Source organism: Gallinula chloropus (genome assembly GCF_964237585.1).
Source record: "Gallinula chloropus genome assembly, chromosome: 1".
In the NCBI taxonomy this organism is placed as follows: Eukaryota; Metazoa; Chordata; class Aves; order Gruiformes; family Rallidae; genus Gallinula; species Gallinula chloropus.
The window spans coordinates 85,848,249-85,865,617 of record NC_140085.1 but is presented as its reverse complement, the minus strand read 5'-3'; the positions used below and the strand labels follow the sequence as shown (position 1 = coordinate 85,865,617).

Sequence of the window (17,369 nt, the reverse complement as noted above, 5' to 3'; positions counted from 1 at the left end):
AAAAGAAGGATTTCTTTTACAAGTGAGTATTTCATTTCTTTTCTTAAACATCACAAGCATGAGAAAATAACCCAAGCTGTAGCAAGGCAAAGTTGCAACAAAAATGAGACCACAAAGAATAACCAGAATGAGCAAAGATATAGCAGCTAAGACAATCACACCTCTCTTTTGAAGCATCAGTTCTCTGGTACAGTTTGGCTTCTGTCGAGGAAAGAAGATTAAAGATAGGAGAAGGAAAGACCCTCTCTTCTGCTTTACCAGCACGAACATGAACTACACATTCACACACACAAAAGAGACGTTCAGTTTCAAAAGCTATTAGGCATTCTATGGAAGAAGTACTTGGGGTATTCGTGGATGAAAAGCTGAACATCAGCCATCAACGTGCATCTGCAGCCCAGGAGGCCAACCGCATCCTGGGCTGCATCAAAAGAAGTGTGGCCAGCAGATCAAGAGAGGTGATTCTGTCCCTCTGCTCTGCGCTACCTCTCCTGGAATACTGTGTCCAGCTTTGAAGCCCTCAACACAAGAAGGACATGGACCTGTTGTAGCACATCCAGAGGAGGGCCACAAAAAAGATGAAAGGGCTGGAGCTCCTCTCCTGTGAGGACAGGCTGTGAGAGTTGGGGTTGTTCACCTTGAAGAAGAGAAGGCTACAGAGGGCCCTTTTAGTGGCCTTCCAATACCTGAAAAGCACCCATGAGAAAGCTAGGGAAGAACTGTTTACAAGGACAAGTAGCAATAGGACAAGGGGTACTGGTTTTAAACTAGAAAAGGGTAAATTTAGGTTGGATATTAGGAAGAAGTTCTTCACTATGAGGATGGTATAGTTCTTCATAGTTCTTCACTATGAAGGTTGCCCAGAGAGGTAGTGGAGGCCCCATCCCTGGAGATATTCACAGACAGGCTTTATGGGGCTCTGAGCAACCTGATCTAGTGAAGATGTCCCTGCTTACTGCAGGGGATTGGACTAGATGACCTTTAAAAGGTTCCTTCCAACCTAACATATTCTGTTATTCTATGTTAAAAAATCTACATATGCAAAATAAAGCAATCTGTATTAGCAGTAACATGTTGCCTTTCCCACTACTGAAACATTCAAAGTTTTCAATTATGAAAGCTACCCAGCCACAGAAAGCATGGACTGATCAGCACGGATGGCCTGGTTGGTCTTGACTGCAGCTCCAAAATGTTCAAGTCATTCTACAGAGATCCACACTTTGAGGTGCTAAGGGATTCCCCAGTTGTCATCACTGAAACTGGAGCATTTAAAACCAAATAAAAATCAATGGTGCATTACCCTAAAATGCCGTTCACTTGAAACGGCAGCATTTTACAGCTGACTCATCATTTTTTAAAAGGTAAACTGGTGACAGATGAGCCACTGATCACGTTAGGCTTGACTTCTTTAGGCTAGCCCAACCTAAACTGGTGCCCTTATTAGGCAGTGGTTTTTGTTTCTAGAGAAAATTACCCTTTATTTTCCTACGAATTTCCTATACACTAAGTAGCTGAATGTCACTGTTCATACCGGTATTCTATAAAACAGTACAGTAAGTATATGATTAGCAATTCAATGACAGTAATCTTCTAACAAGTTAAGCCAATTTTTTTTCTTTTTTTCTTAAATGTGCTTTTCATCCATAATGGAATTTCTACAGCACTGTGTTCCTGCTTGGTTGTTTCTATTCATTCATTTCTGATTTTTACATGTTTAGAGATATTTTTTCCTCTCAAGTATAACAATAACTGAATGAAGCCATCACCCTCATTGTATTTCTTTCACACACCTAAATGACTCATACTTACATGCAAGCTTAGTTTCATTTGCAGAGATTTCTTTCCCTGAATAACAAAAATTAAACACAGTCTCCATGACAAAGCAATCACCAACTCATTTCTTCAAAAGATAGCCATGCATCTGTTTCAATTCATTTGAACCAGATACGGAAAGCCTTAAGTCACTGGTGTTTGTTAGGAATATTCAAGTGCGGATCAGGACACACTACCTTTTGCAAGATTAATTAAAGACACATCCTTTGACAAATTGGCCACCAGGCATACCTAGAAATGTTCAGGAAATTAATTCATTCTGGTGAATGAATTAAAACCCTAAGACCTGTAGGGTTTGTCACCTTCAGCCAAGTGACAAATTCCACTGCTTATGCTGAAGTAGGGGTCGCTTTGAGCGGACCTAGAGCATGCACTTAACTTCCCATCCTTTCATAAGCATAATGTGACAGTTACCTAATGAATCACTTCAAAAATATGCAAATCAGATCATGACACAAGGACTAACTTCAGTGTTAGCTGACATGGTATTTCTGACAAAGTTGGAATGTGTTACACTGCTATGGCATTCAAAGTTACTCCTGTTCCTTTATTTATATCACACTGATAACATTTTCAAATACACAAGGCATTTGTATGAACAGGACTACATAGCCTTGGGAAATCTTGAAAACTCCACCCGTAATAGTTTCAAAAAATGAAAACTTAAGTTAAACACAGTAATAACCACCTCAGTAAGCTCTCATATTCTATAATTGGCATGAGATGAGAAGAATACACTGCATGGTGTGTGACTGGTGTGTCGTCATTGTCTTCATCCCAGAAAAAAGTTCTGACACCACTGTACAGTCATCCAGTTCCCTAGAACTTGGAAGTAAATTCAAGACTCCACATGGAGGGACAGCAGCCCTGCAGAAAATATCTTCAAAAATATCAATTTAGGCAACCTTTTTCATAGAGTTCTCTGCACAGAACTATGAAATAAGAGTCATGGAAAGGCAAAAGCCCACTATTATTCTTGTCATCTCACCCGCCCAATAGATGCATCCAGAGACTGAGAGCACAAATGCCAGAACTAATGGAACAGCACTCTCTCCAGAATCAAGCAAACGCATCCATGGTTTCCTAACACATCCTGTAGTGACTGAACAATACAACTTCACCAGACACTGATGAGAAATTTGCTTTCATTCTCAGTGTTAAAAGTGAGCCCTCAATCCCATATATAGAACAGTCACCCATAGGGATTGACCTATTTCATGCAAGATCCTCCAGTACTGTTTGCAGCCATAGAAATGTCTGCAGTCCAATAGAGGTCAGCATTTTTTTCCCCCATGAATCAACTAAAGGTGTACATTCATAATTTTTAAAGCATTTGCCTTGGCCACACTCCAACAGGTTATTTTAAGCTTTCCCTCCTGCTGCCCTTTTGGCTCTTTCTCTCATCTTTCATGTCTATCTTTCCTAGATCCACAAACATCCAACAAAACAATACTGCTCACACATGCCTCTTCCCAGAGTAGTGAAAGGTGCTTTTTTTTTTTTTTTGAGACCTCAACTTTTTCTTACAAGGGTCTCCTAAGGAAGGCAATTATTATTTTCCTTCATTCTTATAAGCTGGCTATTTCAATCAGATCTGCTTTATTTTTCCTTTTTGTTTCTTCAACATATGGTAACTAATCCTAAATATATACCAGCATTTTTTCCTTGAAGAAGACTCAGAAGAACAATCTTGGTTGTTTAAACCTTTTGGGCTGAACAAATTTCCAAAAGGTCAAGAGATGACAGTGAATATTTTGCAACAGATTGTTTGCACAGTCTTCTGCCTTTGGTGTCAAGCAAGCAGCACAAAGCAAGTTAATTCCCTCCTACTGGGCATTGAGGGGAAATGAGCCAGAAAAGCAGAGTTCATACCCAGAAGCTTTGTGCATACCAGAACAGAGGCAGAGCTGGACATAAAGCAACAGAGGACAAGAAACTTAACCTAACACTGCGGCTCCCTCATGTTGCAAGATAGGTACAAGTCAAAACCATTTGTGGGCTACACTAGATTGGGCTAGAGATTGAAACTAACTGCTCTCAGCTCCTTTCTTGGAGGACTATGTGGGGGAGATGTCATTCTTAATTTGTTCCTAAATAACAGCTTCTGTTATTCTATTTGTTGGGTTTTTAATCCAACAGGCAGCTAAACCAACCACAAGACATCTTCACCCTGCCCCTGCCCTCCCCTCCCACCTCCCACAGTGGGATGGAAGAGAGAATCAGGGAAAAAAGGGTAAGACTCATGGGTTGAGAGAAAGCTCAATGTGACAGAAAAAGAAGAGAACAACAACCACCGAATATATAAAACAAGTGATGTACAGCACAATTGCTCAGCACCAGCAGACCACCCATGCCCAGGTAGTTCCTCAGCCGCAGTGCAAATCCCCAGTCAGCTTCCCCGAAATGAGCATGACATCACATGGTATGGTATAACCCCTTTGGCTAGTTCGGGTGAGGTGTCCTGGCTGTGTCCCATGCCAGCTTCCTATGCACCCCCAGCCTTCTCCTTAGCAGGGCAGTATATAAGAAACCAAAAAGTCCTTGACTTGGTGTAAGCATTGCCCAGCAACAACCACAAAAATCAATGCAGTATCAAACATTATTTTCATCCTAAATCCAAAATACAGAACTATACCTACTACTAGGAAGAAAATTAACTCTACCCCAACCAAAAGCAGGACATGGCTGAGGTCCACAACCTAATCAGAACTGACAGTGACATTGTCATAGCTGTCCTCACCTTAAAATCCATGGCACTAGCAGCAAGGCAGCAGCTGAAGTCTAAAGAAGGGAGAAACAGCAAGTGTTCAAAGGTGACTGGCCTGCACAAGACACATGGGGCTATAATGAAAACAGACTACAATGGACAGGCAGCTGTACTTCCCCCTCCCAATGCTAACACAAAACATTCAGTCTAAAGTCACAAAGAAAAATAATTTTCCATTTCATAGTAGAGTATTTTCCTTTCTTTTCACAGCCATGCTAAGATGCACAAATTTTGCCTCCAAGAACAAGAGAATAGTCTTCATGGACCTAAACTGCAGAAGGTGTCATTTTAAGAGTATTAAACTACTAGTAAGATAACTGTTTAGAGGAACATACACTGCTTACTACTACCTCAACCAGTCCAGTCTATTATTGCTTGGGATACAGACAGAGCAGATGTCTCTTTGTGTTGAAAAAAAGGCTCTAAAACTATTAAATTACAACAGAAAATAACACTTCTCCTAGCTGAAGGCACTCCTCCCAGGGTCTGGCTCTGTTCACCACAAAGGCTCCGTTGGTCATGTTGCATAAGATAATAACTGAATCCAAAAGTGCTACATTTTACAAATGTCAGATTAGGAAGTTTCCTCTCCATATAATTATAGTTCTAGTTGATTGAGCTCCAAATTTAATGAAGTTTGCCTAATGAATGCAATGCTCATTCTTCTAAATAAAACAGAACATCCATCATGAGCTAATGGAAGGAATTTAGCAGCGAAATAGCTGAACTATTAACAAAATTGTGCACACTCTCATTAAGCAAGGGTATTATTCCAAAGGACTGCAAAATAGTAAGTCAGATTTATATTTAGGTAGACTTCAGTTTCCTGAGATTAGACAAATAATTCCTTCACTTGACAGCACATAAATCTACAGGCTGAAATATCAGCACATCGTATGACTAACTGTAAACAGCAGGGCCATTAAAAGAAAAATGATCTCCCTATCTAAAATTCTTTCAGTATGCTGAAACACTAGATGAAAGACTGGTTTATTTATACCATTTTAAAGTCCCACAAGAGACTATCAAAGCACAGCAAGACAGATCATTGTCATGTGTTCCATGACAAAAGGAATATGATGAAAATAAATAGCCCATTTTCATTATACCACAAGGATAAGTATAGAGATTTTAGAGTGTCTGATACCAGCTACGGGGTTGCTTAGTGTATTTATCATGTGAAAGCACAAGAGACTTTGAGCCATGAGGTACTAGAGAAAATATGCAAACTAGCATAGATCAATTACAATCAGAGAACACTATGAAAATTTGAGAAACAGCCATATTATGTAAGTAAGGGACAAGATGACATATTAAAACTCTAAACCAGCAAACTTAAGTCATGCACTCCAAGTCGCAAAGTAATCAAACAGGTGCTTTATTTGACAAAAAATTGATTATTTAACTTGTTACCCATTCCTACTCCTTTTTTCAGCTGGTATATACCACACACGTCTCAAAGCTTCCTTGGGAGCTTTCATTAGCCTGAGTTGAGAGCTGAACATGTGTACTTGGTCTGGCTGGGATGGAGTTAGTTGGGTTTTTTCACAGCAGCCTGCATAGTGCTATGTTTTAGATTTGTTACTAAGCCAGGGTTGATAACCCACCAGAGTTTTGGTTACTACTGAGCAGTGCTTGCATAGTTCTCGGTTTTTTTTTTTTTCTCTCTTCCACCCCACCTAGTGCATAAGCCAGGGGTGTAGAGGAGATTGTGAGGGGACACAGCCAGGACAGCTGACCCTCACTGATCAAAGGGATATTCCATACCATGCAACACCATCATTAGTGATAAAAGCTGAATGTTAAGGGGTTAGCCTGGCAGGTTCCTCAGGGACCAGCTGAGCTTCAGCCTGCTTGTGGGAGGTGGTGAGTGATTGTCTTTGCATTATGTCCCTCCTCTTGCCACTTCACTTCCTAAAATACTTTTAGCTTAACCTGTGGATTTTCTTGCTTTTACCCTTCCTCTTCTCCTCAGCCAAGGCAGGAGATAGAATTCTCCTCCTTTCCCTTTCACCCTCGGTCTGTGGCCTAACATTCTTGTATTAGGAATGAGTGTTACAGGGATAAAGAGCCTGAAGGAAACGCAGATCAAACAGGATCTCTGATTATTGAAATGAGCACTAAGGCAGAGAAAGGCTGCTACACAGCCAAGGAAACCAGCCTAAATTTACCGTGAGGGGACTGCCTCCGAGGCAAGTCATAGACAATAGGCCTAAGAGGTGCATGTAAGCCATCTCACCCTTCTACCTTATGCAGTGACTGAAAAGATTTATTAAGCAGAAAATATAGCAGATCAAAGACTCAGAAATGGGTACCTTTACAATCAAGGTAGGGTTTTAACATTTCCTAAACCCCTGAAAAAGCCCAGAGGAATCTAACAGAGTCTTATTCTTATTGACAAAGGCAGCCTGTGGATACCACCACCAGCTATACTTTGATGAAAGCTAAAGGAATGAGGAAAATTGCTTGAGGAAAAATAAGCAGTTGGATATAGTAAAAGCATTTGGGCTGTTGTTGAAGATAACTGCCACTATATCATGCAAATAGCAAATATCTCTGTGCCAAGGCATCCCTGCTATGGAAAAAAGTTATTTTATACTCCAGAAAGCCAACTTCTTAAGTGTTAGAAAGCTGGAATCTGTAGTTAGATACATTAAAGACTAGAGATCTGTGCATAGGGAAATCGCTTTCACACTCAACACAGCATAGCTCATGAGATGATACTGATGGACAGAACTGTAAGATACAAACAAACCTTATATAACAAAAATCGTCTCAGACACAATCAGAACTTGGTGGTTTGTTGGGGTTTTTTTCAGGGCCCTGGACAGATATCATTTACTGGAAGCAGAACCTACTCCTACTGGTGCAGGATGTCTTTGATTACCAGTGTGTTTAATTGGGGGTAGAGAGACAGGTTCCTTATGAAAATTGATCAAGATGACCAAATCCACAAGGGATAATTTAACTTAATTCCTAAATTAAGTTTCTGCTCTGACAGGTGACCTGAACTTCAGAGTGGTCCAGCACTACTGCCAGAGCCATCTGCCATCAGACAATCGAGGCGTGCACAAGCATAGAGCAGATCTATTCCATCGTAGTGATTCCAGAAACAAAAGAGATATGAGAGTCCACTCAAAGAAGTATACGCTGGTGCCACTCTGAACCTAAAAGTTTAGTTATTTTTCACATAGGCAGGTGCTTTAATCCCAAGCAAAACTACTTTCTTGATAAACTCATTAAATACAGAGTTATTACTCTCTAAAACCCAAAAATTCTAGTTGTTGATATTCTTGCCTGCCCAGCTTCAGAATCACTGAAAATACAGACTGGGCAAGACTATACCAACCTAGGGAAAGTATAGCAGTTTTGACTCAGAAAGATTCAAAGAACTCAACTTTTCAAACTATAGCAACAGAATTTCTTCACGTGATAGACATTACAAACATAAAACATGAAAATTAAAAGCAAACAATTATCAACTTAGTTTTCTGTATCTCTAATGTGCCTCTGGTAATAAAGCTGCCACTAGTAAAGCATACCACTTGTAAAATATCTTAATGACTCACAAGGAACAGGATAATCTTTAAGGGAATGAATTAAATTTTTGAACAACAGTTTAATTCCACTTGTTTCCCAAGTGCCTCAAAATTAGTCAAGGAAACCATACATTTCCTACAAAACTGAAACATATGATTTCAGCTCATCCATAAAATACAATGGATAACCCTTTAAGCATCCATGAAGAAACCAATTGCCTTTAACATTTTAGGCCAATTAAAAAAGCAGAACAAAAAACTAAGCATGTTGATTGCTTAATTCTGTTAAATTGCTCATAACAGACAACATGAAAAGGAGTTCCAAATCTTTTGTACCAGACAGTAAAGTATTTTAGCATATAAATAGCATTAAATAATCAACTGTAATGCTTTTCTTAATTTTATAAATGAGGAGGCAATGGGAGTGAAACACAGAAGTGTATGCGAGTTGGAATCTATTAAAAACTGGGCCTGCAGGTATATTTTATTAATCAACAAACTGTTCCTCAAACAGCCATGTCCTTAAGACCCAAATTTTAACTATCTAAGAATTCATACTACAGTAACCTTCCTCTTCTCTGCCCTTCATTTGTTTGCTTCACTTTGCTCTCCAACTAAATCCTACATGGTCTCACAGCTTAATTCAAAATTCATACAAGCAAGAGTTGAACAGACTGCCTCTAGTACAAAGCCTGAATGTCCTCAAAACTATACTTGAAAATGGCTTAATATACTCACACTAGACCATTTTTATTTTCTATATTTCTTTCCAATTGTCATTTATTTTGCCTTTAAGCACAAACACAGAACTGAATTACTGTAGATAAGACTGTGTGCAGACCATAATTAAGATTAATGCTGGAACTATGATCTGAGTGGAAGGTTAAGACCTAGTGATAACTGAATAGCCACATTGTCAGAGAAAGATAAGAATAAGCTTCAGAGTAGGAGAGGAAAAAGTTAGAGAAGATGTTGTTAAATTCAGTACCAAAGAGGGGATAGAAATGTATCAGAAGGGAGGCAAAAAATGAGTGGTGATGGCAATCAGTTATACATACAAAGCAGCCAATCAAAACTAACTGAACATATCGATCTGGAGCAACTCCATTTTGAGAAATCAGGAAATAGAAGGCTGAAGGGAGGAGTAGCAGAGAAATGATGGATCAGAAGGAAGCAGATCCTAAATACAGGCAGTAGTTAGTTAAACTCTACAGCAAGCAAAGCAAGATTAATGTTTGACAGAAAATAAGAGAGCAAGATGTTTTCTGCACACAGGTAGAGCTGTATGACCTGAATGTAGAGGTCTTATGTATGAAGCAAGCTAAGTGCAGAAATCTTATGTATGAAGCAAGTATTGATTTTTTCAAGACACTAGAGATACAATTTCTTACAAATAATCGTAAGCAAAACTACTTTGTCAGCTAGGCCGTAGGAAAAATATCACAAAAAAAAAACCCTCAAGCCATCATGCCATGTAAGCTTTTTTCCATCTTTAGACAAAAGCTTGGACCACTTCCATACATTTTGGTCCAAACCACATTCTAAATTTTCTTTAAGAGAGCTGAAGAGGAGCTGATTTCAGTGCAGCAGTCATAAAACTTCAATAGGTCTGGAGAAAACTTGAGTGAACAATGTAAGTGTATGAGACACAAGCAAGTCCTGCACTCACATGGGATGAGCTGTTCCTGAATTACAGCTGCCTCATACATATGCTGCCTCAGATGATAGCAAAATGCACTTGCATCTGCCTCACGCTTCATACATGCGCCTGCGGAGATGTCCTTACCATATTTACTTTTGGAGCTCCACCTGATAATCCTTATTTAGCTGTCATGCCTGTTTACTTAATATTTTAGCACAGGTCTTTAATAGACTGTATTGCCTTAATCTAATTTCTTTAATATACCCTCTGTTCTTAATTCCAAATTATAGGAAACAAGTTTAAATTCAGGAATTGCATTCCCACTTAAGCCTAAAGATTTTTTTCTTCAAAGCAAGCCATCTGGTGTATCAGAAAAAGAATAGGAGAGGATGCTAGTAGAGAGAATAAAAATTCTCCATCTAAGTCTAGGCCCTGAACTTTAATATGACGTAATTTCTTCATTACCATTTGATGTTGATGTTTACCTGACTATTCTATAACGTAGGGTACAGAAATGAATCTATGAATCTCATATTTTTCTTTTAAAGGCAGAATTTTCAGTCTTCTGAATAATGCCCCAGGTTTTAACATCCATTCAGAAACATGTAAAAAAGCCACTGAGAACAACTGACCTAGATGTTATACATGAGCTAATACAAACTGGGTGAGAAGAATTCAGTGGGAATACTGTATTGCTAAAGAGAACAGAAGACAGCAGCTGCTCATGCTGAATTTTCCCCCGATATGCATAGGCACGCTTGAGACAGTTTGATGGCGCAGCAATAACCTCCAAATAATATTCTTCTAGCTAACCACAGTTGTCTTTATGGCACCAGTGCTGTAAAACAGTTAAGAGGGAATGCATGGACAGATTGCATCCTGCCTGCACGCATTTGCAAGTTTTCAAGAACAACCTTATTCTGAATAAACATGACACCTATGGCAGTGAAGCAAAACACTATTTGCCCAATTAGCTGCATCAGAGGACAGCTTTAAATTCAATTAACTGAGGAAAAATTTTGTAAAAGGAAGTCATATCTTAGCATCAATGTTACAACCTTTAAGAAGTGAACTTGCATATGGACAGAGAATACATACAGAAGGTGAGAACATCCCTTAAGGAAGGTTCTTAAGAAACCTGACCTGCCACAAGATAAGACAAAACTGTTCTCATTCAGATGAGTGTTTAAAAGATAGGAAACAGGATAACAACAAATTATCATTGTGAGGTGAAACCACCAGTAGGATCCTACAGAGATGGATGCTTAGGCACATGCTTATTTATGAAATAATTTTGAAGTATTTATAAATAATTCAGAAATACCGCACAGTGGATGAGGATTTTGAGAAGGAATGCTACTGCAAAAAAGCCACCCAGTAGTGAGTTCCTAGACTCTATATGGAGCCTAAAAAATACAAACTACAATTACTAGGAAAGGAACAGTCAACAAAACAGAACCCAGAACAAAGTTTTAGTTCTTCTCTCAAAGAAAAAAGATCCTGAAGAGATACAAAGAAAGAACATAACATAGGGCATGAAAGAACACACGTATGAGAATGACTTAAGAGACTAAGAGTCTCCATGTAAGACAGGCACACAACTGAGGGCATATGCAGTTTCACAAACTCATGAATGCAAGAAGGAGATCAATGAGTTGGGTTTTCTCCATACTGAAAACAGACACTAAGGAAAGTAAACAAACCTCAAAACTAAATTGTTTTCCACACAACACGGAATCAAACTGTGGGATCATCTGTAATGGAATATGGTCGATGCTCTTTAGTTTGCACAGACTTAAAAGCAGATTGGACAAAATAATAGAAAAATAAACTAGCTGCCACTGACCACAGAAACACTAACACTACACAAACCTTTTCAAGTCTGGACAGTACTCTGAGAAATGCTCACTTACAGGCTTTTCCTGCTCTTTCAATTCTTCCCTAGGTACCTGCTAGGTAGGTGTTATCGGAACATTATTCTAAGTTTGGCCAACAACTCAAGCTATTTTCCTTTCCAAAATTTGTGTTACTGGCCAAAATATACATTAAATGCCTATATAATACATATAATAGTCAACATTGTCTCAGTGTAATCACTCATCACTGATTTTGCAGAGGCCTGTCCTGAGGCCAGTCTCATTTACTTTAGAAGAACCTGATACACAGAGACTGGGCTGAAATTTGCATCATGAAATTCCCTCCCTTTACCAGCTACCTTGAATGGATTTCCTTTGCCCTTTCATTTGCCACAGAAAAAGGCAATGATGTGTAGATTGCTTGTGCACGTACAGTTAAGATGAAAAGTGATGCTCAGCAAGTAGGCTTTTTTCCATCAAAAAAAGAACATATTTGTTTACATATATACACCTCACATTACTTTTTTTTGTTTTCATTTATCCTCCACACAGATTCAGAGGCTGAAATGTACAGAGAAATGATGCTGAAAAATAGTTGTTCCTCCTGTCTTTTTCATTAGGATTTTACAAGGAGAAAACACAAGAAGTTTTTAGCTATATTTTCAAAAGGTTACCCCTCAGTCTTTAGAGCTTATAGTCTAGTTTCTTCCCTGTAGAAGTGTTTGCCTCTACAATGTTTATAAATCTTTATTTGGCAGCTTAAAAAAAAAACAAAACCAAAAACCGACAGAAAAACAAAAGCCCCACAAAAACGGACACCCTTGACACTCCATTATGTCAACTTCAAAAGTAAATCAGATGACAGCAGGGGATAGTGTCGGAACAGCTCAGTCAGCCCAATAACTGTTACAGTGATAGATGATAAATGTCTAACAAACTAATGACTATTTCCCAGGGTAATTTAAAGAAGCATCTGTTAAAGCATTTTATTGCAGTGCTTACAAGAAATATTCCACTTCTTGTTTTCTAGACCACAAACCGTACAGGGAAGTCACATTACTCTCCCCAGCTATACTGTACTTGCCAAAGGTATTGGAAAACCAGACTCCTTTGCCTGACTCAGCTCCTTCTCTCTACAGCCTTATGCCCTTGCAGCCTGACAAATGCATTTTCGCCATGGAGCTTGGAGGCATCGCTGTTCCTGCTCTCAAGAGCACGGTGGAGAAATGCACTGTCAGATCTCCATTGCTTAGCAACGTGAAGATCTGCAGTAAGAGCTTCCCACGCTGCAGCAGTGGGCAGTTGGTAGCTGGCTCAGCAAGTTTTCTTCCAGGTCGTGGGGGCTTATTAGCAGTGCTGGGAGCGAGAGGCTGAGGCAGGCTGTGTGGCCAGGCGACAGGACACACTTAAGGTGCCAGAAACCAAGTGGTCCACTAGCAAGTTAAAAAAAATAAATTCAGCTCACTAGATGCCCAAACTGAATCTTTGGGTTGTTCTCTGGGACACACCTTGCTCATTAATGAACCTTAACCTCAAAATTTAATTTTCCCTTATGTAAGTATATGACACGGAACACAGCAGACAAAAAACCCACGTGAAGGGACACAAACAGCTGTATTTGGTCATGTGTTGACTGCACTGCATTGCAGCCTTGAGGCTCTATCACAACATAAACACAACCACAGCATGACTTCATTGACAATTTTCCCTTCTTCTGAGAATGCAACATCCCAAGACAGAGCATGCAGACATCACAGATTAAATTGACCATTTGTACTGCACAGGAGAACAAGAGAGGCATGAAAGCACCATAGATGCACCAGACAGTTCTAGTGTGACAAGATACAAAGTAATAGTTTCATTAAGTTTTCCCGCATGAGAATGTGTATGTCTGTATGCAAGCATCTACAACAAACTCCACATCATTATGCCTTAGGAAAGATCTTTTCAAGCCCATAATAACATAGACATATCTGTTTATATATGCACACATTATTGGGTCATCTTCCCATAGTGCAGCTCATCTCTATGCAGAATATGTTCAAATGCAAGGTGTAGAAATGCACCGCCAGTGATGTTGGATTTTTACCATTTAGCAAAGGTTTGTCTCAACTTTTGTCACATACTTATTACCTGACAAACTGCACATCTTTGCTTTCTTCTTAGATAGTTAACATAACGAGAAAAACCCCACACAAATTTAAAAACTAATTTCAGAAAGCATCAGGTAAGATGACTGCCCATGATTTCTAGTGGCGCAGAGGCTGATATTCTGAGTCACCAAAGATTGCAGTCTTTTTTTTTTTAACCTCTTTTTTTGTTTCTTTTTTTTTTTTCTTAAAGTAACTCAGGTTCTCAAATAAACATTGGGAGAGAGGATTGAAAACTGATACAAACCCACTAGTACAAACCACTCAATTTAACTCTCAATCATCGAATAGAATCACTTCGGTTGGAAGAGGCCTTTAAGAACAACAAGTCCAATAAATTCTTCTCAAAGCTTGTGCTACAGTAATTAGTTCATAAGTTCTAAAATAGTAAAAGATGCCACAAATACAAATAATTTAAAACTCTGCAGCATATCTGGATTTAATTTTAATCGTGTTTCCATAAAATGCTCATCTAGGGGTCACCAAAGAAATGCAGGAACAAATCATCCTTAAAGAGCACATTTGAGATAATAAAACCAGGTTTTGCTGAGCAGCTTTTTACTTAAAATAGCATCAGATCTCAAAAGGAATTATGTAATTCTTCTGTAAAGGCAAATACTGCTGGGAATGGTGTCATAGGTAACAGAGATTGGTGAAGTACTATCAATAACAATACAGCCTATACAGTCCTTGGTACAAGGCCAAATTTCCCCTCCCTCTTCCCCATCAACCACCCACCAAATCAACAATGGCTGATTCTATTTGAGATTTGGTATATACTTAAGACTATATATTTCAGAAAGGTTTTGTGTATGAAATAGCCTTGAACAGAGCAATAACAACATGATTTGGCTAAAAAATTAAACAGCACAAAATAGCATCTGGATTTTAAAAGGACAAACAAGGAATCAGCTGCTAGAGTTAGCTGGAATAAGAGGATCAGAAACCTGAATGTGCAAGAAGCCTGCAATTTCTTTCAGACAGCAACATCAAAACTCCAAAGAATAAGCATTCCAAGAATTAAAAAAAAAAAAAAGTAAAAGCTCTGCAGGCTCATTAGGAGACTTGTTAGAAGTAAGCCAAGAAGGAATGGGAAGAAAATAAAAGAGTAAAACACGTCAAAATAGCTTCAAAATACTGTGTCAGTCACATTATAAACAAACATTGGAAAAATGTTTTCCAGTCGAAGAAAAAAACCTAAGAGTCTGGGTTACAAACCAAGGCTAATCAAAATTACACCTGGCAAATTAAACAGAATTGCATGTAAATTCAACAGTACAGACTACATGATCACACAGGTGAACATTGAAGATCTGCACTGTCAGACCCAGCTTAATCAGCTGGAAAAAGATGTAAAGGAAAGTAATGAATGAGAGATAACATACAACTAAATCATAGAAAGCTTCAGAAGAGAACTTAACGTACAAGGTAGTAAGAGAAAGTATCTACAAGTACTAGGCAATAGTCTCTGGAAGCCTAAGAAATGTCCTTCTGTCTGTCACAGCAGAAGCCTATTGCTCTGGTCTTCTCTTCAGTCACATTAGTCAGTACTGACTGCATCTTAGGAGTTTGCTTGCAGTAAAGGTGAAAAATCCTCCTTACTGCAGACAGGGCTAGTACAGCACCTGAAATTATTCTTCTACGTATTTAAATACGCTTCTATGTGCTACAAGTGTTGGGGATGAGGGTTTATTTGTAGCAGGGGGTGGGGGGGAGAGGCAGGAGGTTGTTTGGTTGGTTTTTTGTTTCATTTTGTTTGTTTCCTTTTAAGTATTGCAAAAAATGTAACTTAGAGACTCTCCTTCAACTGCTGGGAACAGGAGAAAAGGAGCAGTGTGCCTAGTTCAAGTTCTCCTTCCTTCTCTGTGTCCAGCACTCACTTAAGGCTGAAGTTCATCATGCAAGTAAGTTTGAGACACAGCTGTTTTGAGATGAAAAAACCCATACACTTGTTGGTTTGGCAAGATATAAAAATGGTTTCAAGAAAAATTTAAAGATCAGGAGAATGGACAGAGCAAAACCTAAAAACTCTTCAAGCATTACAATACTTTTGAAACAAATCCTCTGACTTCTTTTGGAATGAGTTTCACATGGGAGTTTACTTTTTCCCTATGATCAAAACAAAAAGCTAACCAAATTTTGATTCAAGTCAAAGTAATTTATTCTTAGTTCAGACACTAAACAGAAAACTCTTACACAATCCTAATCTATCATCCACAAATACAAATTTGAGGCTTAAAACAAGATAAAACAAGTACCGATTATGACAAGAACCAACTTCACACAAAGTCACTAGTCAATTGCCTTACAATAAAAGCCAAGTTGTTATAACCAGTATTTACATACTTAAGGTATACACAATGCATTCACAAGCATTCTTGATGTAACAAGTGGTTATGATAAATTTGTATGTTTCTCAGATACCAGAGAGTGGATGAACACAGTATGAAACCCCGAGCAGAATTCAAAAACTAGCCAGCCTTGGAGCAGCTCTCCTGCGCATGTTTCACAATAAGTGCATGAGCTTCGTGGCTCAGTCATCTTAGGTGCTGTGCATTTTGGACCAATCAAGGCTTAAACTTAATCACTAACATCAAGGTTATGTGTTTTGCTATACTAGAGGACGAACCTAGAGAACCTTCCAGGTCTAGGTCCTCAACAGTTACAACCAGATTTTTTTAATCATTAATCCTATAAAAACTCAGGATAAAGAACTTATTCCTTCCTGGTTTAAACACCAATAAAATGCCTGTTGCTTTTTGATCACCATTCTACTTATTCTATCCCTGTACATTTACACCAGAAAAGCAGTACTGCTAAAGATCACTGATACTTTAAGGAAAAAAGCCATCTAGGCTGAGCACATATTTGCAAAACAAGACTATTCAGCTTCTTGATCTTTCCACCTTCCTCATGTTTCATATTGTTTTAAATGCCATTTGTAACACATTCACATTCCATTGTTCAAATATTCTCAACTCCATCCCTTGAATTTCTTCAAAATTGACCCAACCCTCAAGCTCCTGCATTTTACATGTTGGGTTTTTTTTTCCTTTCGTTCCAGTCTACAGGTTCAGAATCTACATGTCACATATCAAGTAATGGTGCCACTTTTACTTTATCCAGATCTTTTTTTTAGAATCTATTTCAAATTCAACCTTGATACTATCAGATTTTCAGCATCTGGCATGTGCATTTTTCCTTGCATCATGTTCTTATGAAACTAAACACAAAGATGTAGACAAAATGAGGTTGGGTGCTGGTTTTTGTTTATATCTGTTGCATCCCAAATATCATCAACACATTGTAACTTTCATTTATACATATATATATATACACACATACACAAAGTAACAGTGCACACAGACACAGCTTAGCTCTTGCAACAACACATTACTCCCAAAAAGACAGTTTAGTAACATAATTCACTGAAGCACCATTGAGATAATCAACACAGTTCTTGCCATCTACACTTCTAAGGATTTATGTTAAAACAGAATCTGCTATAAAGTTTGAGCAGACTTTCAAGGAGGATAGCCTAGACAGAAATAAATAAATAAATATATATATATAAAAGAAAAT

General features: G+C 38.5%; 1 protein-coding gene across 1 annotated transcript in view; it reads right to left on the bottom strand.

Moving 5' to 3' along the window:
• The window catches only part of MAN1A2 (mannosidase alpha class 1A member 2), a gene marked incomplete at both ends in the record, with an annotated part of 140,871 nt that overhangs the window by 76,468 nt on the left and 47,034 nt on the right, over positions 1-17,369 (bottom strand). The window lies entirely within an intron of this gene.